We start from the raw sequence: 26,167 nt of genomic DNA, 5'->3' as shown, positions 1-26,167 counted from the left end.
GACACTGAGTGAGTTTGGCAGATGTAATGTCCTAAAACTTGTGTATCAGAGATTGTGCTTAAGCATGAGTATTAGACACAACACAGAGTGACTTAAAGTTAAGTTTATTTTATTTTATTTTTATTGAAGTATAGTTAAAATACAGTGTTACACTGATTTCAGGTATACGGCATTCAGTGATATGACAGTTCTATGCTCACCATGGCAAGTGTAGTCACCATCTGTCGCCACACAACATTGTTACAATATTATTGATTATATTCCCTATGCTGTGCTTTTCATCCATGTGGCTTATTTATTTTAGAACTGGAGGTTTGTACCTCTTAATCCCCTTCACCTATTTCACCTGTCCCTCCAACCTGTTCCCCTTTGGCAACCACCAGTCTGTTTTATGATTTTGTTTCTGTTTTTTGCTTGTTTGTTTGTTTAGATCCCGCATGAAAGTGGAATCATATGGTATTTGTCTTTCTCTGTCTGGCTTATTTCACTTAGCATAATACCCTCTAGGTCTGTCCATGTTGTCACAAATGACAAGATCTTATTCTTTCTTATGGCTGCGTAATATTCCAGTGTGTGTGTGTGTGTGTGTGTGTGTGTGTGTGTGTGAGTGAGTGTGTGAGAGATATCTTTATCCACTCATCTATGGATGGATACTTGGGATGCTTCTACAACTTGGCTATTGTTAATAATGCTGCAGTAAACATAGGGGTGCATAATATCTTTTTGAATTAGTGTTTTCGTTTTCTTTAGGGAAATACTCAATGGCGAAATTACTGGATCCCATGGTACTTTTCATTTTTTTGAGGAACCTCTCTACTGTTTTCCACAGTGACTGTGCCAATTTACATTCCCACCAACAAAGAGTGCATGAGGGTTCCCTTTCCTGCACAGAAACAGATACATCGATCAATTGAACAGAATAGAGACCCCAGAAATAGACTCATGCATATATGGTCAATTAATCTAATGCAAGGGAGGCAAGAATATGCAATGGAAAAAATACAGTTTCTTCAACAAATGGTGTTGGGAAAACTGGACAACCACATGCAAAAGAATGAAACGGAACCACTATCTTATGCCATACACAAAAATAACTCAAAATGGATTAAATACCTAAATATGAGACCTGAAACCATAAAACTTTTGGAAAAAAAACATAGGTAGCAATTTCTTGGATATTGGCCTTAGCAGTATTTTTTCTAGGTATGTGTCCTTAGGCAAGGGAAACAAGAGCAAAAATAAGCTTTTGGAACTACACCCAAGTAAGGGGGTTTGCACAGCAAAGGAAACCATTGACAAAATGCAAAGACGATGTACTGAATGGGAGAAGTTAGGGATTTACTTTTCTTTCACAAAGCATGAAATCTGGAGGTGGGTCACCTAGGGCTGGTATGGTAGCTCCCAGCATCTTCTGTGTCCCAGGCTCCTTTTAATCTTTCTGCTCCTTCATCCTTTGGCCACAGCTTCTGGGCTCAGCCTCATGGTTGCAGGATGACCACTGCGGCTCCAGCTATCAAGTCAATCTCCCACCTATTAAGAGGGTTAAGATTAAGAGGAGCAGGCAAGAGGGTGCATGCCGCCTGAGTCAGTCAGCCTTCCTTGAAACGAATCCAGGCTGACATCCTTTGATTTTAATTGGAACATTTAACCTATGTATATTTAATGAAATTACTAACATATTTGGGTTTAAATCCATCTTGTCACTGTTTGTCTTTTATTTGTTTCACTTGTTTTATATTCCCTTTTTCCTTTCTTACTTTATAAGTACTTGTTATTCTTCCATTCCATTTAGCTTATTAGTTATATAATCTTTTATTATTGTTTTCAGTGGTCACCCTAGAGATTACAAAATGTCCTCCTGACTTATTAAAGTTTAATATAAATTACTACTTTTACCACTTCCAGGACAATGCAAAGATTTTAGAACACGTTAGCTCCATGACTCCCCTCCCATCTTTGTGCTCTTGTTGTCCTGAATTTTAATTCCATGTATATTTTAAACCTCACAAGACATTATTATTATTTTCTTATATGTCATCGATATTCATTTAGTTTTGCCCATAGCTTTACCCTTTTCATTGCTCTCCATTACTTTCCTCATCTCCATGCATCCACGTGGGATCATTTTCCTCTTGCTCTAGAAGTGTTCCCTGAATGAGGGTTTGCTGGTAACAAGAGCTTCCCATTTTTATTGGTTAGAAATGTCTTTATGCCATCTTTCCTCTGTGTCTGGAGAAGCAGAGCACTGTTGGCTGCCCAGGGAAGGCCCATGTAAAGCCAGGCTGTCCTTTTGGATAACGTGGGCCGGGTGGAAAGTTCACACCCCATTTCGTGGGTGTGAAAGTGATCAAGTAAAGCCAGAATTTGACAGAAGGCAGAGGCAGTCATTCATTCAATCCTGACTTGGGCCAGAGGATCAGATCTGGACCTGATCAGATTTTGGAAGGAGAACTGCTCTTGGCATCCCCTCTGACAAATCAGCGTTGTCCATCAGGCAGCTTGGTGCCAAGGCTTCAGTGTCCAGCCTCCCTCTGAGCAGGCGGTGGGGGAAGGAGAGCCGCTGAGTCTACCCAAACCTCCACTTTCCTGCAAACAGAAGAACTTTATCAGGACTACTTTCTTCATAGGGCAGCTCAAAAAACGTTTTGTAAACTGCTCTCTCCATACATTCCTCAGATAAGCCTGAGTCCTGTGCAGATGCAAGAGAGTGGTCTTCAGTGGCCCTGGCTCCCACCAACTCTCGGCAGCAAGAGTGGCTCTGGCTGGATTTCTTAGACCTTGAGAGGGTCAGGCCCAAGGTGAATTGATGGCCCCAGGGAGCCCAGAGTGAATTGGGCAATTCAAGTCTTCTTCAGAGGGTATCCCTCTGGGTTGGGGTCTCAGCTGCCCAGCCCCCACATCCTATACTCCACACCAAGCAGGAAAGCCACACAGAGGGGAGGACAGGGCAGAGAGGCATGACACGGTCTCCTTCCTCCCCTCAAAATCACAAAGTCCCACCTGCCAAGCTGAGTAACTGCATCTATCAAGGACATAGGAAACAAACAAAACAGAAACACAGCTTACTTCTGTCTGGACTCTGAGTTCTCTCTCTCTGGAGCAGGAAGAAAGTTGGAATGCATTTCGGGTGGGCTGCCTATGTTTAGATATTTTTCTACAGGCTAAAAAGAGAAGCTGAAAGTTCTCCTTCTCTACATTTTATTTTGTCGAGCAAAACAAAAACTCATTCTAGACTGTTCCTCTGTCTGGAACACTTTTCCCCTGGATGCCCGGGGCTCATGCTCTCACCACAGGTCTCTGCTCAAATGCCACCTTCTCAGACCTCTCGAAACACCCATGTAAAAGGCTACAACCACTGACACCCCACCTCACCAGCCACCTGAAAACCATTCCTCTTCACTGCTTTAGCTTTTTCTGTCACCATACTTTATTTATCATCTGCCTCCCCTCACTAGACTGTCACCTACATGAGGGCAAAGATGTTTTGTCCTTTCCTATGCTCCAGGGCCAACAAGAGTGCTTGGCACATAGTTGGTGTATGAATTATTTATTGCCTCATAACAAATTAGTCCAAAATGCAGAAGCTTGCAACAACAGCATTTATTATCTTGCAGTGACCGTGGGTCAGGAACATGGATGCAGGTGGCTGGATCCCCCACTCAGCCTCCATCACAAGACCGCTATGGTTATGCTATCCTCTGAAGACTCAGTGGCAAGGACCGGCTTCAAGCCCACAGCATTGTTGACAGCCTTCAGTGTCTTGCAATCTGCTGACTGACCTCAGTTCCTCACCAGGCTGTTGGCCAAGGTCTGCCCTCCATTTCCTGGCACTCCAGCTCCTCGTAGAGCATCTCACCACGCGGCAGCTGACCTCATCATAGTGAATAAACAAGAACGACAAAGAGACTGTGACCAAGATGGAAGTTACCGTCTTTTGTAAACTAATGTTGAATTTGATGTCCCATCACTTTGACTGTATTCTAGTCATTAGAAGCAAGTTATTAGGTCCAGTGCCTACTGAACGGAAGGGGATTACACAAGAATATGAGCACCAGGAAATGGGAACACGGGAGCCATTTTAGAAACTGCCAACCACATTTGACTTTCAATTAGTGTTTGTTGAATGGATGGATGGGTGAATTTGGATACATGCAGAGAGGGAGAATAGAGACAGGTAGGGGCATACTGCTGTTAAGAAGTTGTTTCCTCAGTATGCTGGAAAGCCAAGGGACATGGGCATCAAAAGGCTTGCCTCTTTCCACTTGTCACATGCTTTATTTTCAAGATTGGTTAACTTCTACTCTGATTCCAGCCTCCTCATTCACCCACAAATGCACATGTGCATGAGACATACAGACAGGAGGACAATTCAGTCTTCAGAGAGGTGAAGACGTTGGCAAGCTTACACATTGGGCTCAGAGGTTTGTAAGTTGCTTTCAGAGGAAAGGCTGGGGAATTTGTTAATTCTGGGAAAAGCACATTTTTTCCCACTTGCACAACTCAAATAAGGCTGAACACTCCCATGCTGGAATTTTCCAAACCATTTCCATTTCTCAGATGGAGAGGAGGAAATTTGGACAAAGCAAAGGCTTGTTTTTGAGGGAGAAATGAGTTATATCTGTGGCATACCTTTTGTGTGCTCAGCATGATCTTGCATCTCAGGCCTAGAGAAGAAGTAAAGACACAAGAGGAACACCCAAGGTGGCTGCAGGGACCAAGCTAGCCTTAGGGAGATGACAGTGAGGCAAAGGGACAGCATTGCCTCAATGTGGTGTGCTGCTGGAGATCAAGAAGAGGGGATTCATAGGGCTGACACAGGAAGGGAGAGGTTCTGGAAATAGGTTGGTTAGAGCTTCACCTTTGAGTATGAAAAGTGTTTGAATAGGAGGGCATTCTAGGCAAGGAGCAGCATAGGAAAAAGGCTCAGAATGGGAATTGGTGCGGTATGACCATGGGCAGATAAATAGGGCTGAATAAATGGAAGGTGTATGTACATGGTGACAACTAAGAAAATGATGAGAGTCTGAGGGGCAGGAGCTTCCTGAGTTTAGGAGGTGGGGTTAGTGAGAGTAGTCTTCGAAGGGAAATGAGGAAAGTACTAAAGTTCGGGGGGTAGTTGGCTCATCACTGGACCCAGGGCTGAATAGCCCCCAGGAACAATCTGTGGTGGGGCCGTCATCACGCCTTCCTCATGTCAGAGCTGCTGAGGAACACAAGTGGGTCTTGGTGACAGCTGCCAGGGGATCAACAAAGTTCACCTGGATTCTTTGTGGTCTGCTCTCAGGGAAAAAATCCACCACAGAGAGATAAGGTAGGGTCCCACTAGAACTTCTTGTGACTCCCCCCCCTTCCTCATCTAGTTCCACCCACATCCCCTTCCATTCTCCTTGTCCCCATTCTCTGCTTAATTTCTGTGCACTGCCTTTATAGCTGTCTGGCACTTTGTGTATTTACTTATTTGTCTTGCATATGGCCTCTTTTTCCCATCTCAATATAAGCTCCATGAGGGCCGGGATTTCCAGGTGAGTGCTGGGCGCATGGGAAAACACTCAGTGTCTATTGAATGGAAGAGGCCTTGTTACAAAGTGATAAACCGTGCTTATAAAGAGCTCCATCTGGTTAGGAAGCCGGGATAATAGATTTGCTTCTTTGCCCACAGTCAGGGTCCCTGCGTCCGTATATGTGTGCACCTTTACTTGCAGAGAAGAGCTCGTCCTTGCTGGGAACAGCCTCCGCCTCAGTCTGGACACCAGGGAAAGCCGCAGGTGACACAGCCTCCCTCAGGGTCACACTGATGCCCCTGCTTTGACTCACCAGAACACCTCAACTCCCCCCGCCTCCGAATTCAGGGCTCCTGCACCAGCCTGCCTCTATCCCCTCTGGATGCCTATAGGAGTTCCATCTTCTCCGTCCCCTTCTGCCAGCCTCGATGGGTGCCAGACTGCCTTTGTGTGAGACCCTGGCTGGGAAGGGCAGGCAGGACTGGGCTTTTCTCTCCTCCATATCCACTCCCAGCCCCAACAGGCACCAAGAAAAAGGGTTGTTGGTGGTGTTTCAGAGGCTCCATGACCCCATAAAATATGCTTCATTTTTCTCAGAAAATGAGCCATTTTTTCCCTCTTATGTTTTCATATGGTGCCCAGAAGTCCCTGGATTTCCTGGAATTTATATGAAGAATTCCAGCTATTCCAGCTGTAGTTTTCACACACAGAGCTCCTGCCAACAGACTTTGGCCATCTGGGGGCAGCCTGTGGCGGTGGAGTGAGCTCTGCTCTTGAGCTCTAGCCACCCGGCAAGGGCTTCTCTGCTGACCCCCTACCATGCTTGTGGATATCAAAAAAACTAATAATTTTATTGAGTTATCGTTGGCATATAATAAACTACACTGAACAATGTGTTAAGTTTTGACTTAATATATGCACCCATAAAACTGTCACCAGGATCAAGGTAATGAAGATGCCCATCACCTCCAGAGTTTCCTGTGCCCCTTTATAGCCCCTCTCTTCACCCCCCCCTCCCCCTCCCCAGATAACCACTGATTGGCTTTCTGTTCCTATAGATGAGTTTGCCTTTTCTAAACTTTTATAGAAATGGAATCATCCAGTAGGTATTCCTTTTACCTGGCTTCTTTCACTCAACATAGTTCCTCTGAGATTCATCCATGCTGTTGTGTGTGTCAATAGTTCATTTGCTTTTATTCTAGGTAGTATTCCATTGTATGGATGTACCATAATTTGTTCATCTGTTCATCTTTTGATGGGCAGTTGATTTTTTCCCCCAGCTTTTGGCTATTATATTTTTTGTTTTTTAAAGTTTATTTATTTATTTTGAGAGAGAGGGAGAGAGAGAGAGAGAGAGAGAGAGAGAGAGAGAGAGAGAATCCCAAGCAGATCCCATGTTCAGTGCAGAGCCCAATGTGGGGCTCAATCCCACAACTCTGGGATTATGACCTGAACTGAAACCAAGACTCAGAAGTTCAACCAACTAAGTCACCCAGGCTCCTCACTTTTGACTATTATAAACAAAGCTGCTAGGTACAATGATTAACACAAAGTCATGAAGATTTACTCCTGTGTTTTCTGAGAGTTGTGTAGTTTTGGCTCTTATGTTAAGGATTATGATCCATTTTGAGTTAATTTTTATTAATGGTGCAAGGAGTGACTCCAGGTTCTCTCTCCACACCCCCTTTCTTCTTCCTTTGTAGTCTTTATTTTGCATGTACATATCCAGTTACTCCAGCACAATTTGTTATAAATGATATACTTTCTCCACTGCATTACTTTTGTGTCTTTGTCAAAGACCAGTTGTTCTTTTTAACAAAATGTTTATTTTTCAGAGAGAGAGAGAGAGAGAGAGAGAGTGAAGGAGGGAGGGGCAGAGAGAGGGGGAGACAGAGGCTCCAAAGTGGGCTCTGCGCTGACAGCAGAGAGCCTGATTCAGGGTTCAAACTCATGAACCATCAGATCAGGACTTGAGATGAAGTTGGATACTTAACTGACGGAGCCATCCAAGTGCTCCAAAAACCTGTTGTTCTTATGTGCATGGGTTTATTTCTGGATTCTCTATTCTATTCTATTCTATTCTATTCTATTCTATTCTATTGGTTTATTTGTTTATCTTTGCACCAATACTATACTTTACTATTTACTATATACTTTACTATGCTTTACTTTACTATTTACTACGCTATACTACTAATTCTTTCTTTCTTATCTTATCTTATCTTATGACAAGATGGACTTTATTTTTTTTTTAAGTTTTCATTTAAATTCCAGGATGGTTAAGAGTGCTATATTAGTTTCAAGTGTACAATACAGTGATTCAACAATTCCATATATCACTGGCTGCTCATCACAAGTGTTCTTAAAGTGTACTCCTTAACCCTCCTTTCCCATTTCACCCGTCCCCCACCACCTCCCCTCTAGCAACCACCAGTTCTCTGCAGTCAAGAGTCTGTTTTGTATTTGCCCACCCCTCCCTTTCCCCCTTTGCTGGCTTGTTTTGCTTCTTAAATTCCACATTTGAGAGACATCATATGTATTTGTCTTTCTCTGACTAAGTTAATTCACTTAGCATAATCTTCTCTAGCTCCCTGCATGTCATTGCAAATGGCAAGATTTCATTCTTATTTTATGGCTGAGTAATATTTCATTGTATTTATATATCACCTCTTCCTTATCTATTCATCAGTTGATGGACACTTGGGCTGTTTCCATAATTTGGCTATTGTAGATAATACTTCTATAAACATCAGGGTGCATATATCCCTTTGAATGAGTATTTTTGCATTCTTTGGGTAAATATCTAGTAGTGTGATTGCTGGATTGTAGGGTAGTTCTGTTTTTAACTTTTTGAGGAATCTCCATACTGTTTTCCACAGTAACTGCACCAGTTTGCATTCCCACCAACAGTGTGAGAGGGTTCCCTATTCTCTGCATCCTTGCCAACACCTGTTGTTTCTTGTGTTGTTGATTTTAGCCATTCTGACAGGTATGGGGTAGTATCCCATCATGGTTTTGATTTGTGTATTTCCCTGATGATGAGTGATGTGGATCATTTTTACATGTGTCTATTGGGCATCTGTATGTCTTCTTTGGAGAAATGTCTGTTCATGTCTTCTGCCCATTTTTAAGTTGGATTATTTGTTTTTCTGGTGTTGAGTTGTATCAGTTCTTTATTTATTTTGGATACTAACCCTTTATCGGATATGTCATCTGCAAATATCTTCTCCCATACAATAGGTTGCTTTTTAGTTTTGTTGAGTGTTTCCTTCACTGTGCAGAACTTTTTATTTAATACTAAGTTGTTTTTATTACTATAGCTTTATAACAATATAACAACTTCTGAAATCAGATCTTAGTCCTCCACTTTTAACCTCTTCTTCAGAGTTGTTTAGGATGTTCTAGGTCATTTGTTTTTCCATATGAATTTTAGGATCAGTTTGTCAATTTACATTTTAAAAATGCCTGCCAAGCTTTTGATTGGGATTGCTTTGAATCTATAGTTTTTACATACTTTACTTCTTCCCTGAGCCTTAATTTCCTCTTCTCTAATGTGGAAATGATTCCTGCATTGCCAGTCAATTGGGAGGTCTATATGGGCCAGTACTGTAAAACTTCTGAAATAGGGCCTGAACCAGGATAGAAACTAAAAGACGTTAGTTCTTTTATACCTTGTCCTATGACAGAACTTTGCATGTTTTATCCCAAACCTTCCCTGTAGATTTCCCTCTGTCATTTTTTGAAATTTCACCATCAGAACCTGGTCTGCAGTGAATGTGATGCCCCTCCCCCACCTCTTTTTGGCCTTCTGTCTTTTAAGTGGGCTCAAAGGCAGTGTCTTCAGGATCTGTTTAGTTTCAATCACCACAACAAAGTCTGGGCTCAAGTTCTGGTCATTATACTGCTGGACTTCCACAGTCAACCTCCCAACTGGATTCTTCCTCTAAAGGTTTAATTTTCTCCAAAGTTATCTGAGCTCCAGTCTCTTGGTTAAAAATGTGTTCAGTTGCAGGTTACAGTGAATTTGGCTAATGATGGCTTAAACAAAGAGGGGTTTATTTCACTCACATAACACAAAGACTAGAGGTAGGCAGTTGCTTGTGTTGGTTCAGGTGGTTAACAGTGGGACTAGAATACCAAAGGACTTCCCTTTTTCTGATCTGCCATGCTTAACCTTATGGCTTTCACTCTTAGGCTTATTTTCTCATGGTCACAAGATAGCTGCCAGGGCTCCACACAGTATATCACTTTAAGGCAGGAAGAAGGATGTTGGAGAAATAAAGCTTTCTCAGAATACTTCCTCCCCCAGTAGACTCCTGCTTATTTCACATTATCCAGAATAGGCTCGCATGGCCACCCCTAGCTGCAAGGGAGTCTAGGAATGCAAGGAATAGAATTTTTGCGACCTGTCACCAGGCTTGGACACTTTATCACCCCACACAAAGCCGGGATTCTAGGAGCAAAGAACATGCAGAGAATGGGCATTAAGTAGGCAATGGACAGTGTTTTTTACACTTAGTTCTCTTACCTAAGACTGGAGATAATAATGAGGTTGTTGTGGGGTTAAATGAGGTGGTACACATAAGGGGCTTAGCACTGTGCCTGGCCCATGTTTAGTGCTGAATAAATGATATATATTATTTTTATTACAGTTAGTATCTTCCTTGACAAGGTTCAAAGAATTCCTTCATTGCTCAAAAAGCCCATTCGGGCTCCTGTGAAATTAAGTCCTTACTCTGGGCATGAAATCTTGCCACCTCTCTGCCCTCCTTTCCTGACCACAGAGCAGTGCTGGGGCAGATATTTAAGAGCATTTGGTGTGTTCTCGGCAGTGGTGCTGTGGTAGAGAGCAAGGCACACATAGCTCCTGCCCTTGTGGGCGACAGGTAGTAAACAAACAAACAAGCAGGACCGATTGCAGTTAGTGATGAGCAGTGTGCAGGAAATAAACAGGGTGGAAAGTTGGAAGGTTGAGAGGATGCTCTTAGATAAGGCAGCCTGGGAAGGCTTTTCTGAGGACCCATTTGAACTGAAACTTGAAGAGTCGAGCAGGAGCCTCCAAGGGAAATGTATTCCAGGCCAAGAAAATGAGCAAAGATCTAGAGGTATGGAAGGGTTGGTGTACTTGAGGAGGCTAGGGGGTTCGACCACCCAGAGCTCAAGGGGAGTGTTGGAGAAGAAGGTACAAGAGGCTGCAGGCAAAAGCCAGCCTTGGCAGGCTCTGTAGCCATGGTAAGGAGTTAAAAAAATTTTTTTAATGTTTATTTGTTTTTGAGAGACACACAGTGAGAGTGGGGGAGGGGCAGAGAGAGAGGTAGACACAGAATCCTAAGCAAGTTCCAGGCTCCCAGCTGTCAGCACAGAGCCCAATGTAGGGCTCGAACTCATGAACCGTGACATCATGACCTGAGCGGAAGTTGGACACTTAACTGACTGAGCCACCCAGGTGCCCCAATGGTAAGGAGTTTAGATTTTTGTTTTAAGTGCAATGAGGAGCCATTGAAAAATTTTTAGCCTGGGAGAGATGTGATCTGATTAAAGTTTCAGATGATCACTCTGGCTGTTCATTCAGTCATTCAGCCACTATTTATTGAGTGTCAGACAATGTGCTAGGCACCAGAAATAGAAGTAGTGAACAAAATAGAGAAAGCCCCTGCCCTGTAGGTGACCTACATCCTTTTCCAAGGATTTCCTGGGACACAGTAATTTTAGTGCTAGAATAGGGAGAGACCTGGGCAAGTTGAGATAGTCATCCTACGTGGAGTAGACATTATTTCCCACTAGAAATAGAAAATAAGCAAGACAAACAAGTAAATGGTATGATTGGTTCAGTAGTGATAAGGAAGAGGATCTGAACATTTGAGTAAAGGATGATGTTTTAGATCAGGTGACTAGGGGAAGTTTCCCTGGGAAGGTGAAGGAAGGGCACTAGCAATATTAAAGTTTTGGGGGAAGAGTTTTCCAGGTAGAGGGAACAGTACATGCAAAGGCTCTGAGGCCACTGTCTGCCTGATGGTGTTTGCAGAGCAGTAAGAAGAGCAGTGTGGCTGGAACAGAAAGTATGAGGACCAGATTGTTAGAGAGGTAGAGGAGGGAGGGCTTATGGTAGGGTTATGTAGGGCTTTGTAGAGCATTATCAGGACTTTGCTGTTCTCTGCGATGGGAACCATCAGGGGTAAGGAGGAGAAGATTGAGAGCTTATGAGTATCACTCTGGTTGCTGTGATAATAAGAGACTGAAGGGGCAAAGCAGAGCAGGGGGCTCTGTTCCTGTGATGAAACTATGACAGTCATCCAAGTGACTGCTGCTAGGGCTTTGGAGCAGGGAGAGGTATATTGTGGAGGAAGCATCATGTTGATGGGTTGAATCTGGTGGTGGGGGTAAGGGAGAAAGTGGGTGAAAGGTGATCTTTTGCGTCTTATTTGAACAGTGTGGGTGGGGTGGAACCAAGAGTTTCACGTGGAGAAGTGCATGGTATCTGCAAGTGGAGATATTGGGGGTGGGGAAAATGTTGTTTAGCCCTTAGGGGACAGCTGTGGACTGGAATGTAAGTTAGGGAATCCGTAGCAAATGCATGGTATTAAGGCTATGAGGATGCGTGTTATCTAGGAAGGAAATATAGAGAGAAGGAATTGAAAGGTTGCTCCCAATTTTACGCTCCATGGTAATACATACCTTTGCCACTGTTTCATGCTGGGTAGAGTGAACCTTACTCCCTTGACTTTGGATTGACCATGTGACTTAGCTTGGCCAATAAGATGTTAGCAGGTATTATGCTTGTGTAGTTTGGTTTGGTGCCTCATGCTTCTGTCATTGCTGGAAGAATATACCATAGGGAGCTGGACCCCTCAATCTAGCCCCTGAATAAGACACATGGCACAGAATTGCTCCAGCTACCCAACAAATTCACAACCTCAAGCAGAGCTGCAGCTGGCCCACAAATGCTAAACAAGAATAAAATGCTTATTGTCATATACAGTTTGTGGTTACTTGTTATGTGGCCTGAACTGACTGACACACCTCCCTTCAGCCTCTTGTTCCCATTTTTTCTTAACTCCAGCTCTCCTGCACATTTTAACAGTCTAGAGTCTCCCAGCAGCCAAAGCTTTCCTCTTCTTATTCAAGACCTTCAAATCCTATCCCCTCAGATCTTGCTGGACCAGCTGAGGGGTGTTAGAACACAGCTTTGTTCCTAATAGTGATAACTCGGCAAGCACACAATGCTTCAGCAGACCTAGAACACATTTCACACACTCTTGTTGGTCCTAGCAGAACCTCACGTGGTGAGTGTTCTTACCCTTGTCTTACCAAGGAGGCAGTGGAAGGTCAGAGAGGAGAGTCTTGTACCAGATCCCACAGCTGGAGGAAAGTCAGAAGCCCAGAGGGTGAGTGGAAAGCCTAGTGTTCTTGGGGCCAAGCAGAAACAGAAAAGCAAACATGGGCATTCTGGGTACAGGGTGGAAGGGAAATTTGTCTCTCACCAAATAACCATTTGTTCCTTTTGAATTCTATACCGTGTATTACCTATACACACACACACACACACACACACACACACACACACACACTTGCACACATACATACACAGCCCAGGAATGAGTAATATTAACATACTTAAAGAATCCATCTATGAGTTGAAGGACTGGGAAAGGGATTTACAGAGGTACATTTTTTCTGTTTCTAGTTCTGTCCAAGGGAGGAAGCCTGCGGAGCAATATCCCAGCAAGTCTTCTCCATTCCTAGTTCCAATTTCTCCCCACCAGGACTTTGGATGGATGGAGACTCATGAGCTGAAAGCACGGAAAGTTCTAGAGGAGGAGAGCCTGCTCTGCATGGGATCCTGCCCTGCATTGTGTGGTGAGCATGCTTCTTGGGGGTCAGAAACCTCTGGGGTACCAGTGCCTCCTTTTCCTGGCAGCAGGGTCGAGAGACAGATAGCTACTAACATGTCAGCCTGGAGAAACCCCACATCAAACCCCCTTGAGCTCTGACACCCCTCTTTGAATGCACACGCCTTCTAGTAATAGTAGTCCCATTCAAGTGTGGGTGCTTTTTGTTTTAAAAACAGAGAGATAAAGTCCACATCTGTCCACAGCCCCTCCAGTCTCTCCGCCTTTGATTTCCCATCTATAAAAAGAGGTGTTGTGTGGCGGGGTGGGGGTGGTGGGGTTGGGTGAGGAGAGGGTGAGCATCTCAGGCTGGGGCTGGGGAGGTACCTAGGAGGGAGGGAGGATTAGAATCTTGGGGGGACAAAAGCCGCCCTCTGAAAAGGCAAACTCACAATGACCACAATGAGCATAGCTTTGTTTTGTTTTGTTTGTTTTCCTTTTGGTCCGTACATATCAAAGCATTTGAAACTTCCAGTGACATTAAAGGAAGATAGATGTGAGATATTAAACAAATGCGGGTGAAGAAAAGACTGCCAGGACAGCAGGCTGGCAGGTGGGACTTGAAAAGGCTGCATTTGCAGTTGCAGAAAAGAGAAACTCTTCTTTCAATCCAGTATCCCAAGAGGCCTGGACAATTGGGGTAAACTCGGAGGATCAGACGTGCAGACAAAACCAGCATCTGCATTTGAAACGGGCTCCCAGGGGCTCTTCAGGGAAGCTAGCGGCGGCGGGATCTGCCCGCTGACGGGTTGGTCCTGTCCAGATAACATCCCAGAAAGCCTGCCGCTCTGATTGCCGACCCTGGGTGTCCGGGTCCAGGAATGGCCCCGAAAGAAACCCTGCGCCAAAAGCTGGAGGGCGGCAGAACGGGCGGATGCCCCCGGGGCTTGGCTCTTTTGCTGAAGGTCACCTCCAAACGGGACTGGGAATAAACTCTTCTTGTTTGCCTCTCGCCCGGCCTAAGCCTCGGGTCCTCTTGGGTGTCGTCCAGGACGCCCGGCACGGCTGCTTACAATGGCGCTCAGACGACAGATGGCGGGCGGGGAGGGGAGGGGCGCGGGCAGGTGCGCGGGGGAGACGCGCCGCCGCAGCGCTAGACGCCGTCTGTCGGCTGAATGGATTGCCGCCCGTCGGCTGCAGCGGCGGCCGCCGGGCCCCGCGAACAATAACCGAATTCTCCGACCCCACCCCCACCCCCGCGCCGGGCTGGGCCACGCGCCAGCCGGGCGAGCGGACCATTGTGCTGCGCAGGCCGGACTCGTCTATCCCGGTGCGCCGGAACCTCGGGGCTGGGCCAGTGTGCGCCCGCGCACACGCACACGCACGCTCACACGCTCCCGCGGGGCTCGGGGCCAGTGAGTCCCTGAAAAGGTCACAGGTGTGGGGAGCCCCGTGCCGAGGACGCAGTGGCTTTCTTTGCTGGCACACAAGCCGACTAGAGAAAGCAGGGGCGTTTGCTTCGGACTGACAGTATCAGAAGCCAAGGGGCCACAGTGTCAGCCAGGGCAGCCACATCGAGAGCCCTGGATCGGAGTTGGAAGGGCTGCAACCTGGCCGTGGCACTGCCACGTGTAGGTGCCAAGTGGGTGCGCAAGCTGAGTACTTTTTCAAGAGCGCTCATTTTGCCTCGCTAGCCGGTAGGTCTTCGCAACTAGTGTTGTAGGCTAGGTCCCTTCCCCGTGCTTTATACTCCTTAAAATGAATCTGAACCCGGCAAGGCAGGAGACAGGACAGCAGCCCTTTCTGCCCATCCCCTTAGGCCTGAAGCTTTCTTGAAGTCCGGAGGTACTTCTGTGAGTTTAGTGGAGTGTTCAGTCCTGAGGGCAGTGGAACAATTGGGCACATCCATTGCAAATGGAGTCAGTACCCCTTTGTTATTGAGGAGCTAATGGCAGCCGGGTGACCTGAGGCTGTGGATGTTTGCGTGTTTAAGGTATGCGTGCGTGTGTGTGTGTGTGTGTGTGTGTGTGTGTGGCTTTGAGGGGGGTATGTGTGCCCTCAGGGCTTCTAAGAAGTGCTTCAGTGACCTTCCCTCCCCCACTTCCCTACACTGTGTGGACAAGTGACAATGAACACTACACAACAAAGGAAACGTGAGGCTCTTGTTTTGAAAAAAAATTATTCCCTGTAGTAAATGGAGGGGGTGCCCTGTGAGAGGAAGTCCCTTATAATGGTCACAATTCCTGTCCTGCCTTTCTCTAGTAGCGACAGGGTTCTGTGTCCTTGCTGCTATCACTCAACTGGATTATATGTAAAACATTATAATCCCTGCCTCCTTGCTTTCTTTAATTATTTGCTTCCATTTTGGGATCCGTGTATAGTCCGTGTATAATCCGTCTATAATATGATACATATGTATCATGCATACATGGTATACACATAAAAATATATATGTATATGTTTGTGTGTGTGTGTATATATATATATATATACACACACACACACACACACGTGTGTGTGTGTATACGGATATAGGGCTTGCGGGACCATGGAGAAGTCATTTTATTAGTTCAGTCTTGTGATCTCTCCTTTTTTTTTTTTCCTTTAAAGCAATGCATACACCCTCTTAGAAGAACAGTCAGTAATTCTGCTTTACAGAGTAATAACACACCAGAAGGGAAATTCAACATTTTTCTGGTGCAGTATTTCTCAGGTTTTGTCATTCACATACCACCCTTGTGACTTTTGTCATATCATGTACCACCTATAACAGTATTTACTTAATATGTTTCTGTAAGTCCTCTTGCTTTTTCACTTAAATTTATTTTTAAAGGATGTTTTAGAGGTGACTCTGAGGACATGGTAACATGACTGTGGCTCCCTTTTCATCCGCTTCGAAATGAATCTCTCTCTCTTTCCTTCACTAAACAGTTGTAGGGACCGGTGAAAAGAATGAGGAATGGTTGTTCTCCCCCATCAGTTCATGAAATACTTGAAACAAGGTTGGAGAAGAGGTGGAGCCTGTGGAATTTGGGCCTGATCTGTGGCCCCTCAAGGGAAGGCTGACACTGGGCCAGATGAAGACACCTGTGCCTCATCCCAGCAGCTAAGAAGTTGTTGAACCAGCGGGGTAAGTTCCCTTGTTCCTGGGGTTGGTGACTGCATGAAACCCAGACCGAGGAGGTATTTTCCAGATGCTTCTGCAGGAGATGGGCAGCATGGCCACATCTAAGCTGCCTTGATTAGGATAGGGTCCTTTCCCCCTTTTTTCCGCCAATCCCTTAGGGTGCTCCAGCACTTGGACCTGAGCCTCAGTGAACTGGCAGAGAGAGGAAGGACAAACAGAGCATACATCCAGTGACCTAGAACTGCTGAAAGAGGCAGATGGCAACATGAGTTTTAAAAAAATAAGCACTACAGATATTTAAATATAGTAAAAAGAGACTGTGGAGCTAAAAATATGATTTCCCAATTAAATGGTTCAGTTGATGAGTTGAAGGAGAAAATGATCACTACTGAGATATATGCAGCCTGGTAAATCAAGGTCAGCAAATAGCTTAAAGTTCAGAACAAAAAATATAGAGATGGAAATTAGAGGGAAAAATGCTTTGGCAGGGCAGATCTAATGACCTAACATATAAATAACAGGACTTCCAGAAGAATAAAATGGAATAGATGAAAGAAATAATAAATGTGATTGAAAAATATTGCCCTGAGCTGAAGGAAAACTTCAATCTGTAAGATTGAAAAGGTTTCCTGGGGGCTCTTTGCAGGCTCAGTCGGTTGAGCGGCCTAATTTAGCTCAGGTCGTGATCTCATAGCTCGAAGGCTCATGAGTTCAAGCCCCCAATTGGGCTCTGTGCTGACAGCTCAGAGCCTGGAGCCTGCTTCAGATTCTGTGTGTGTGTGTGTGTGTGTGTGTGTGTGTGTGTGTGTGTCTCTGCCCTCCCCTGCTCACACTCTGTCTCTGTCTCTCTCTCAAAAAATAATAAAATAAACAACAACAGCAACAAAAAAGATTTCCTGAATTTCAGACTGAACTGACAAGAAAGTACCTAGGTCTATTTCGAAACCCTAAGGATAAAAGAGGAAAATGTTATAAGGTCCAGGCAATTACCTCAACTGACCTATAAAGAGAAAAGAACCAGATTGGCATTACACTTTTCATCTAGTACTAAAGCTAGAAGCTAATGAAATAGACTTTATAGGACTGTGCCTATTCAAGTTATCTACCTGTTAAGGAAAAAGAAATATATCGAGGCTAATCATAAGTGAACCAGGAGAGAATGGAATGCAAAAGTAGAATAGAACATTCAAATTAACAAGGGGGAAAATGGAAACCAGCAAAAATAAGAAAAAGTAAAAGAGAGAGGAAAATACTTACAGTCTGTTCTCTTTATTCTAGGATTCCATATCTGCAAATTTACCTACTTGCTAAACTCGCTTTGTAACCCCAAAATCAGTATTGCGAAATGCAATATGTACAGGGAATACAAGATATATGGCTACTTTGGAAAACAGTTTGGCAGTTTCTTACGAACTAAACTCTTACCATATGATCCTAATTGAACTCCTAAGTATTTAGCCAAATGAGTTGAAAATTTATGTTCACATAAAAGCTGCACATGGATGTTTATGGCAGTCTTATTTATAATTACCAAAACTTGGAAGCAACCACAATGTCCTTCAGTAAATGAATGGATAAAATTAACTGAGGTACATGAAGACAGTGAATATTATTCAGTGCTAAGAAGAAATGAATCATCGAGCCATGAAAAGATATGGAGGGGCCTTAAAGCATATTACTAAGTGAAAGAAGTGATCTGAAAAGGCTATGTACTGTATGATTCCAACTATATGGCATTCTGGGAAAGGCAAACTATGGAAGCAGTAAAAGATCAGTAGTTTCAATGTTAAAAAAAATTAAAAGAAAAAAGATCAGTAGTTTCTAGGGGTTGAGAGGAGAGAGGGAGGAATGAATAGGTGGAGCTCAGAGGATTTTTAGGTCAGTGAAACTACTCTGTATGATACCATAATGGTGGATACATCTCATTATACATTTGTCCAAACCCATACAATGTATAACACCAAGAGTGAACCCTAATGTCAAGCATGGATTTTGGGTGACAATGATGTGTCAATGTAGGTTTATGACTTGTAGCAAATATAGCACTCTGGTGTGGGATGTTGATAGTGGGGGAGGGAGTGGCCACGTGTGTAGGGACACAAAGGGTATGTAAAAACTTTTTGTATATTTTCCTTTGGTCTTTTCTAATATCTGGAAAACTTAATCCTGACAGGTGTACTTAAAGTACCTCCCTACCTCAAGCCCTGCTTCCCCCAACTGTGTTAAAATGGGAAGCCGTTTTTCAAAAAGCAAGAAAATAAAAACAAAAAACGAAGCCATATTTTCACCATAATAGAAAAATAAGATATACTTAAAATAAGTAGAAGGTAGCCGAAAAAGTGAATATAATAAAATCAAAACGAAGTTATTAAATTCTAGCTGCTATTGCCAGCAGATGGCTCAGAGCTAAGGCCTGCTCAATATGTTATAAAGGAAGATCACAGTCATTAGAGAAGTGTTAAAGGCCCGCCAGCACCAAATGGAGACCTTCTCTTCTACAGGATTAAGGAACTGAAAAGGGACTGCAAAGGACAGTGCTCCTTTAGTGCCTGCTTTGATATCATTTGAGGCTCTGCTCCTGTGTCACCTAAAATTCCTGGTGTCTGAGCTCCAGTCCTTGGGAAATGCTGATTAGTCTAAACCTATAGCCAGCCCCTGGAAAGATGGGCACCTCACACAAGGTCAAACAGCTGGGTGGTAGTGTGTCCTACCACACCAGGCTGGCTCCTCCTGAAGAAACAATTCTCTCTAGATGTTTTAAAGAAGCAGCAAAATCAGGAGATGACATTCAGTTCTATTCTTTGCTGGTCGTGGAAAATAACTCCTTGCTCTTTTCCTTTCAGTCACTTAGACAAATAATCTCATTTATATGAAAATTAAAGTAGATGTTCAAGGGGTGGCATGGAATATACAAAGCACGGAATATATCTAGGAGGAGAAAAATATTCATCAAGAAACCATTTAAAATGCTTTGTCTTGTTTCTCAGGGCGGGGAAGGAATTTAAGAATAGAACTCACGGAAGCAAGAGTTCCAAATGGAAGAGAGCAGTGGTGGGTAATTATAATGTGATGGGTAATTATGGTTTTCCAGGAAGTGCCTGAATTACAGGGCTGGTGTCATTTCCATGTTGCTTCCTTCTGAGAAAAATAATGCAAGCCAAAAAAAATTAACATCTGGCCCGTAGGCATTTGAAACCTGTACACACCTTGTCCAAGGCAAGGCAGCTTTGTTTCAGGGGCTCACGACTGTCCCCGTCCTTCTTCCAGCTCGGGTCACCTGGCGTGAGGGGTAGCTGTCAGTGACTTCTCCACCTCCCCTGACCGCTCTCTATAGTGAAGGTGGCACTGTTCACCAGGCTCCTCCCTGGCTTCTCTGTGGCTCCAAGAGAGATGAAATGGCGAGAAAGTCAACACCGATGAGGTCATGGAGAATGGGCAGCCGTGAAATAGCAGATTCTGTTTCCCTTCTCCTCTGTACAAAGGCAACCTTTCATTCCCTTGGAAAAATCCACTGTGGGCCCTCGTGAAGAAGTGGTCTTCCCCAGGACTCCTGTTTACTTAGCTCTCGCCTAGGAGGCCAGGACTGGCTGACACAAATGCCACCCTTTTTAAGGCATACTGACCTCAAATTGGCAGCGTGGAGAAATGAGAGTTTGTGTGTGGGGCCCACAGGGAAGGTCCATGGAATTTTCCTGCACCATTTTGACTGCAACAGGAGCAGCTGTTTCATGCAGTTGTTTTGATGCGGGGACATTTTGACTCAGCCTAAAACCCAACCGTTAAACTTTAGGCTTAAAAAAAAAAAAAAAAGGCCAAGTACACGCATTCCTATCGTATTCCTAAGCCTCACCTCCTTGGGTGGGGTAAGTATCAGAAATGGAATAGGGGTGATAAGATTCTTTTTGCAAATTGATGATTTTAAAACGTGTTTTACACTTTGACAAAACCGGTCAGAACATCAAGAAGGTGGCATCAGAGTGGTAACGTTCAAACATCCAGCTGCTCATCTAGCCCCACTCTTGCCCCCCAGTATGGCACCCTTTTTCTCATATTGTCTTCCGTGTTGATTCTTGTCACAGCCCCAACACACACTCTGTAGAGACAGGCACCCCTTCTTCTGAGCCTCTGACAGTAACAGCTGTTCAGTGCATGCTTACTTGACTAATAGAATAAAATGTGCTTATATTCAGCTGGGACTTTCCCACATCTCTGAAAAGCAAAGATGATAAATGAAGAAAGATCTCTAGACCAGTGGTTTGGTTTCTTCAAACTCTTTGACCACAATCTGTAAGAACAAAAAAACTTTATATTGCAACCCACTGTAGTATAATCGCGCACGCACACACACACACACACACACACACACACACACCTGATACAAAAGTTTTATGAAATAAAACTCCCATTCACTTTGTTGTTTTCTATTCTAGGCTATTTTGTTCTCTATTTCATTTTTTAAAATGCTTGAAAATTCTGCATTCGGTTGATTTGATGAACACCTAATGAATGGTGACCCACAATATGAAAAAAACACTCCTGACACTTGCTGGACTGTTTCTGACACTCCTCACAGGACACCATCCTCCTATGTCACCACTTCTCCCTAACTGGCCTCCCTGAAGGTACATGAGAAGGCATTGCACCACGGGGGGAGAGCTGCCTGCAGGGATGTGGAGAGAGCCTAAGAGAGGGCAGAAGGCCATTTTTGGCCACCCAGAGCCCTTCTGGCCAGCACTCTGCTCTCCTGTCTGCAGCCCCTTCCTTCTTGTTATAATTCCTATGTGCTCTTGCCTCAGCACTCACCCTTGCCCCCTCTGTGGTCCCGCCTCTCAGTCCCTGATTTTCTTTGAAACACATGAGTGAGGTGTGATTGACACGTAAAAGGCTGTAGATATTTAATACGTACAACTCAGTGAATCTGGGGATCAAGTTTATGCCTGTGAAACATTCACCACCGAGGCCATAGCCATGTCCATCACCTTCCAAAGTTTCCTCTTGCCCCTTTATTTTTTTTTTATTATTATTATTGTTGTTGTTGTTGTTGTTGTTACTATTATGTGTGTGGTAAGAACACTTAACATAAAATCTGCCCACCTACAAAATTTTAAACAACACAGTATTGTTAGCTATAGACACTATACAATAGAGCTCCCCAACTTACTTATCTTGCATACCTGAAACTTTGTACTCTTTGACCATCACCTCCCCATTACCTCTGCCCCCCAACCCCTGGCAAGCACCATTTTATTCTCTGCTTCTATGAGTTTGACTATTTTAGATTCTACCTAGAAGTGAGTTTATGCAGTATTTGTCTTTCTGTGTTTGGCTTATTTCAGTTGGAATAATGACCTCAGGTTCCATTGTATTAATCAGAGTTCTTCAGAGAAACAGAACCAACATGATACATATATACATTTATTATGGGGTTCCTGGGTGGCTCAGTCTGTTAAGGGTCTGAGTTCAACTCAGGTCTTGATCTCATGGTTCGTGAGCCTTGCATTGGGCCCTCTGCAGTCAGCATAGAGCTCACTCCGGATCCTCTGTCCCCTTTTCCTCTGCTCCTCCCTCTCTCGTGCTCTCTCTCTCTCTCAAAAATAAATAAACATTAAAAAGAAAAAACAAAAACAAACCTTGCCATTAAAAAAAGAGGACATTTATTATAGGAACTGACTCATGCTGTTATGGAGGCTGAGATGTCCCACAGTCTGCCATCTGCAAGGCAGAGAACCAGGGAAGCCAGTGGCTGAGAACCAGGAGAGCACTGGTGTAAGCCTGGAGACCCAGGAGCTCCAATATGTGAGGGCAGGAAAAGATGGATGTCTCAGCTCAAGAAGAGAGAGCATATTGGCCCTTCCTTCACCTTTTTGTTCCAACTGGGTCCTCAATGGATAGAATGATGCCTGCCCACATCGGTGAGGGTGGACCTCTTTACCCAGTTGACTGAATGAATCAAATGCTAATCTCTTCTGCAAACACCCTCACAGGCACATCCAGAGATAACGTGTTAAGCCATCTGGGCATCCCTTAGCCCGGTCAAGTCGACACATAAAAGTAATCGTCACATCCATACATATTGTTGCAAATGACAGGATTTCCTTGTTTTTCTTTATTTTAAGGCTAAATAATATTCCATTGTATATGCCACAATTTCTTTGTGTATATGCCACATTTTCTTTATACATTCATCTGTCAGTGGATATGAGGGTTGTTTCCATACCTCTACTATGGTGAGTCTCAGCCCCTGACTTAGCGTACCCAAGCACACCATGCCCCACTTGACAAAGGTCCTGATGAACTGATCTTTGGACCAGAAGATTCCTGCCACTGCATGCGGACAATGGGGGAAGATAGAATTTGGTGCCCAAGTCCTCCAGATAAGGTCCAAGTGTCACAAAGGAGACACTGTGTTAGTACCTCAGAACTAGAAGGGGTTTGAGCCATTACCTACACGAAGCCTTCCTTTTACAGACACGGTTGGGGCTCAGAGCATCCCCCAGATCTTTACGCTCTATCAGAACATGCCCACCTAGCATGGCAGAGCTTCACCAGCCCCACGTGGGCTGGCCTGGCCACTAGCATTGAGTCCTGCCTGGGACACTCATACCACTGGGAGTGGTCTGATCTTGGGCAAGGCTCTTGCCTCTGTGACCTCAGCATACTGATCTATCAACATGGGGATAAAAGCCCCGTCAAAAACAGTTGTTACCGTGATCATTTTATTCATTGATTCATTGAACAAACATTTGTTAAATAAGGAACTACTATATGCCAAGCTCTGTTCTAGATCCTAGGAATACAGCAATGAATAAGACAAACAATCTGTCATCATGGAATTTATATTCTACTGGGGGAGACAGTTAATAAGCAAATCAATAGGTGCATATATAAGCTAATAGTCAGAAGTGAAAAGGGCTATAAAAAATGAGAGAGAGAGAGGAGAGATTTATGGAGGGAAAGCAATGTGGGAAGGCCTACAGGTCAAAGGTAAGCGGTGCTGCATTGCACCCAGTCCGGGCCACCTGCCCTGGCTGGGACACAGGGCCCTGTGCTGCTGGCTTCCCTCAGGCAGCTTTTTGGGAAGAGCCAGCTGTGGGTTTCTGAAAGACTTTCCCAGTCAGAAAGGCCTGGGGTATGAGAATAGCATCTTGGGGATGTGAGGGTCTGAACACCCTCTCTGGCCTGTGGTCTGTGGTTGCCTCCCAGCCCCACTGAGCTGCTCCAGCGGACTTCTTCGTAGGCTGGTGGTTAAGTGGGCAGACACGTCTGGGTGCACAGCCCCTGCTGGTCCAGCCGCAGCCGTGAGCAAGTGCGTGTTGCGCTGCCTGCCTCCTCAGACAGAGTGCCACATCCTGGCCTTTCTCACACCCTCTCCCAGTTTTTCCAAAATTCCCTGGGGCAAATGAGACTCACTGTGAAGCTCAGACTATACTATGGAGGGGCTGGTGTGTCTCATCTGGCGGGGTCCCCTGGCAGGGTCACTGGCAAGGACATCTCCTGGCTTCTAGCACTGGAAGAGGGGCAGAGCTGTCAGAGCAGGTCGAGTTAGTCTGGTTCCCTTCCTTCTTCTTCTGCTTCCCCTCTAGTCTACAGTTGCCTCATTCCCGAAAGAGGTGACAAATGAGCCATCCTTGGTGAAGGAGAGAAAGGACAGCACACCAAGCTCCCTGTGACTGAGACAGTGGTGGTGACGGCCAGTCAGGGAGGGGCAGTGACCTCAGCCTGAGCATGTGCGGTGTCAGAGCCTGGGAGCCCAGCTGGCGTGGCCAGCAAGAGACGGCGGGAAGTCTGGCTGGAGTGTAGGCTGAGTCATCTCAGCGCGGCAGAGTCCAGGGTAGTCACGCCTGTGAGTGATGAGCACCTTGAGGAAAGACAACGTCACTGAAGTGTCTGGAAGGTGAATCAGGGAGCCACAGAATAGAGGGCTCTGCATTCCTGGGGATGGCTTCCTCTTACTGCCTTGTTCTGATAGGTTTTCTTCCCTGAGTGACCTCAAAGGAATTTTGAGATTTGCAGTTGATGTTTCTATAGCAAAATGAGCTGGGGTGTCTCAGAGCGTCACAGGGTGAAATCTGTGGGGTTTCAGAGGTTGATAGCCATTCTTGTCTTCCTTCTTTCCCTTTGGGTTCCTCCTTTTTTCCTTCCTTTCTTGCTTCCTTCCTCCCTCCCTGCCTTCCTGCCTTTCTTCTTTCCTTCCTCCCTCTCTCCCTCCCTCCTTCCCTTCCTTCCTCCCTAACTTCCTGCCTGCCTTTCTTCTTTCATTCCTTTCTTCCTTCCTCTCCTCCCTCTTTCCTGCCTCCCTTCCTCCCTCCGTCACTCCTTCCCTCCCTGCCTTCCTACCCTCCTTCCAGCGTGTCCATATTCATCTTACCAATATTTATTAAACAACAACTGTGTGCCAAGCAGTATAGCCTGGGGATACAGAGGTGAATGAAATACAGATGGTCCCTGCTCTCACACATCCTGTAGTCTAGGGTGATAGAAATCATCACAAATAATTACCTGCAATTTGAACCTAGTCCAGGGGCTCTGAATGCACCTAACAGAGGTCTTGGCAGGACCTGGAGGGCCAGGGAGGGCTTCCTTGAGGACAGTACTGTTAGGATGAGACAGGGAGGATGGGAAGTTCACCAGGGAAGAGCATTCCAAGCAGAGGTGTTGGAGAAAGTGGAGAGCTTGATGACTTTGAGAACAGGGTAGTTATTGTGGCCTGAGTGGGGGAGGGGAGAAGAAATGAAGGGCCAAAGCAGGATTCAGGGCCAGCAGGGCCAGGGAGGCTGTGCTGAGGAGCCAGGGCTCTATCCTCGGAGCCCTTCTTCGGCAGGGGTGGGTGGAGGATGATCCACGTGAGCCCTGTAGGGACATGTGAGATTCTGCTCATGGAGTGTTCTGACCCCCCACCATCAGTCACACCACATACAGTCAGGGAGAGGCTCTGGACCACATGTCCTGTTCTAGCAGGCTGGCTTTTAGGCATCATCCTGCCCAGATCCGCTGTGGGTGACTGTGGGCAGGGGCTTCTGTTCCCCTCACTGTCTCTAAGGATGAACAGTAGCAGTGGCTACAGGGAAGGCTTTTGCTTTTTTAAATGGACAGTTCAGGCCCAGAGGGAGGCTGCTGACTGTCTCCCTTCAAGCCAGAAAACCCTGGGGTCATAGTTACATAGCAGCCTGTTCATTGTGCCACAGTGCCTTACTCTAGGAACTGGGAAAGTCTCAAGGAAGAATCAAGTAGTTCACAGATACTTTGATATAGTAGAAGGAATACAGGCTTTGGAGCCAGAAAGATTTGGACTTGCATTCTGGATCTGCCACTAGCTGTGTGGCCTTGGACAGACCACTTAGCCCTCTGAGCCTCATGTGCTCATCTGTAGCTAGGGGACAATTGCAATAAGCTACCCTTATCCTGTCCTATCAAGGATTACTACTGATAGTGTTTGTAAGATGTTCAGCACAGTGGAGGGCAAAAGTAGCCCTTCAGTATTTGGTAAATGTAGGAAAAGTTTAAACCATCTTAGAGAGGTGGTCTTTCCCTTGTGCTCTGGAAAAAGAGAAGCCTCATCTGCCATGAATGCCCTCTAATAGTCCTTTGTGAGTCAAACTGTCACTGCTAGGACATCCTGCCTTTTGTCTCTTTGCATGGCAGCTGGAGCCCACCTCCCTCGGTCTGCCCAACATCAAGCCTGGCAGTATCAGGGCACCACCCCTGGAGAG

The 26,167-nt window shown here is 45.2% G+C and overlaps 1 long non-coding RNA gene across 1 annotated transcript; it reads left to right on the top strand.

Moving 5' to 3' along the window:
• The first annotated feature begins 3,458 nt into the window (after positions 1-3,458).
• LOC122491968 lies at positions 3,459-6,395 on the top strand. Its single transcript, XR_006299495.1, has 2 exons — positions 3,459-5,311; positions 5,660-6,395. It is a non-coding gene; the product is annotated as an uncharacterized LOC122491968 (long non-coding RNA).
• Positions 6,396-26,167: the final 19,772 nt, after the last annotated feature.

This window comes from Prionailurus bengalensis, chromosome C2 (genome assembly GCF_016509475.1).
Source record: "Prionailurus bengalensis isolate Pbe53 chromosome C2, Fcat_Pben_1.1_paternal_pri, whole genome shotgun sequence".
Taxonomy (NCBI): Eukaryota; Metazoa; Chordata; class Mammalia; order Carnivora; family Felidae; genus Prionailurus; species Prionailurus bengalensis.
Note: the sequence above shows the minus strand (reverse complement) of the source record. Positions and strands in the feature narration are given on the sequence as shown.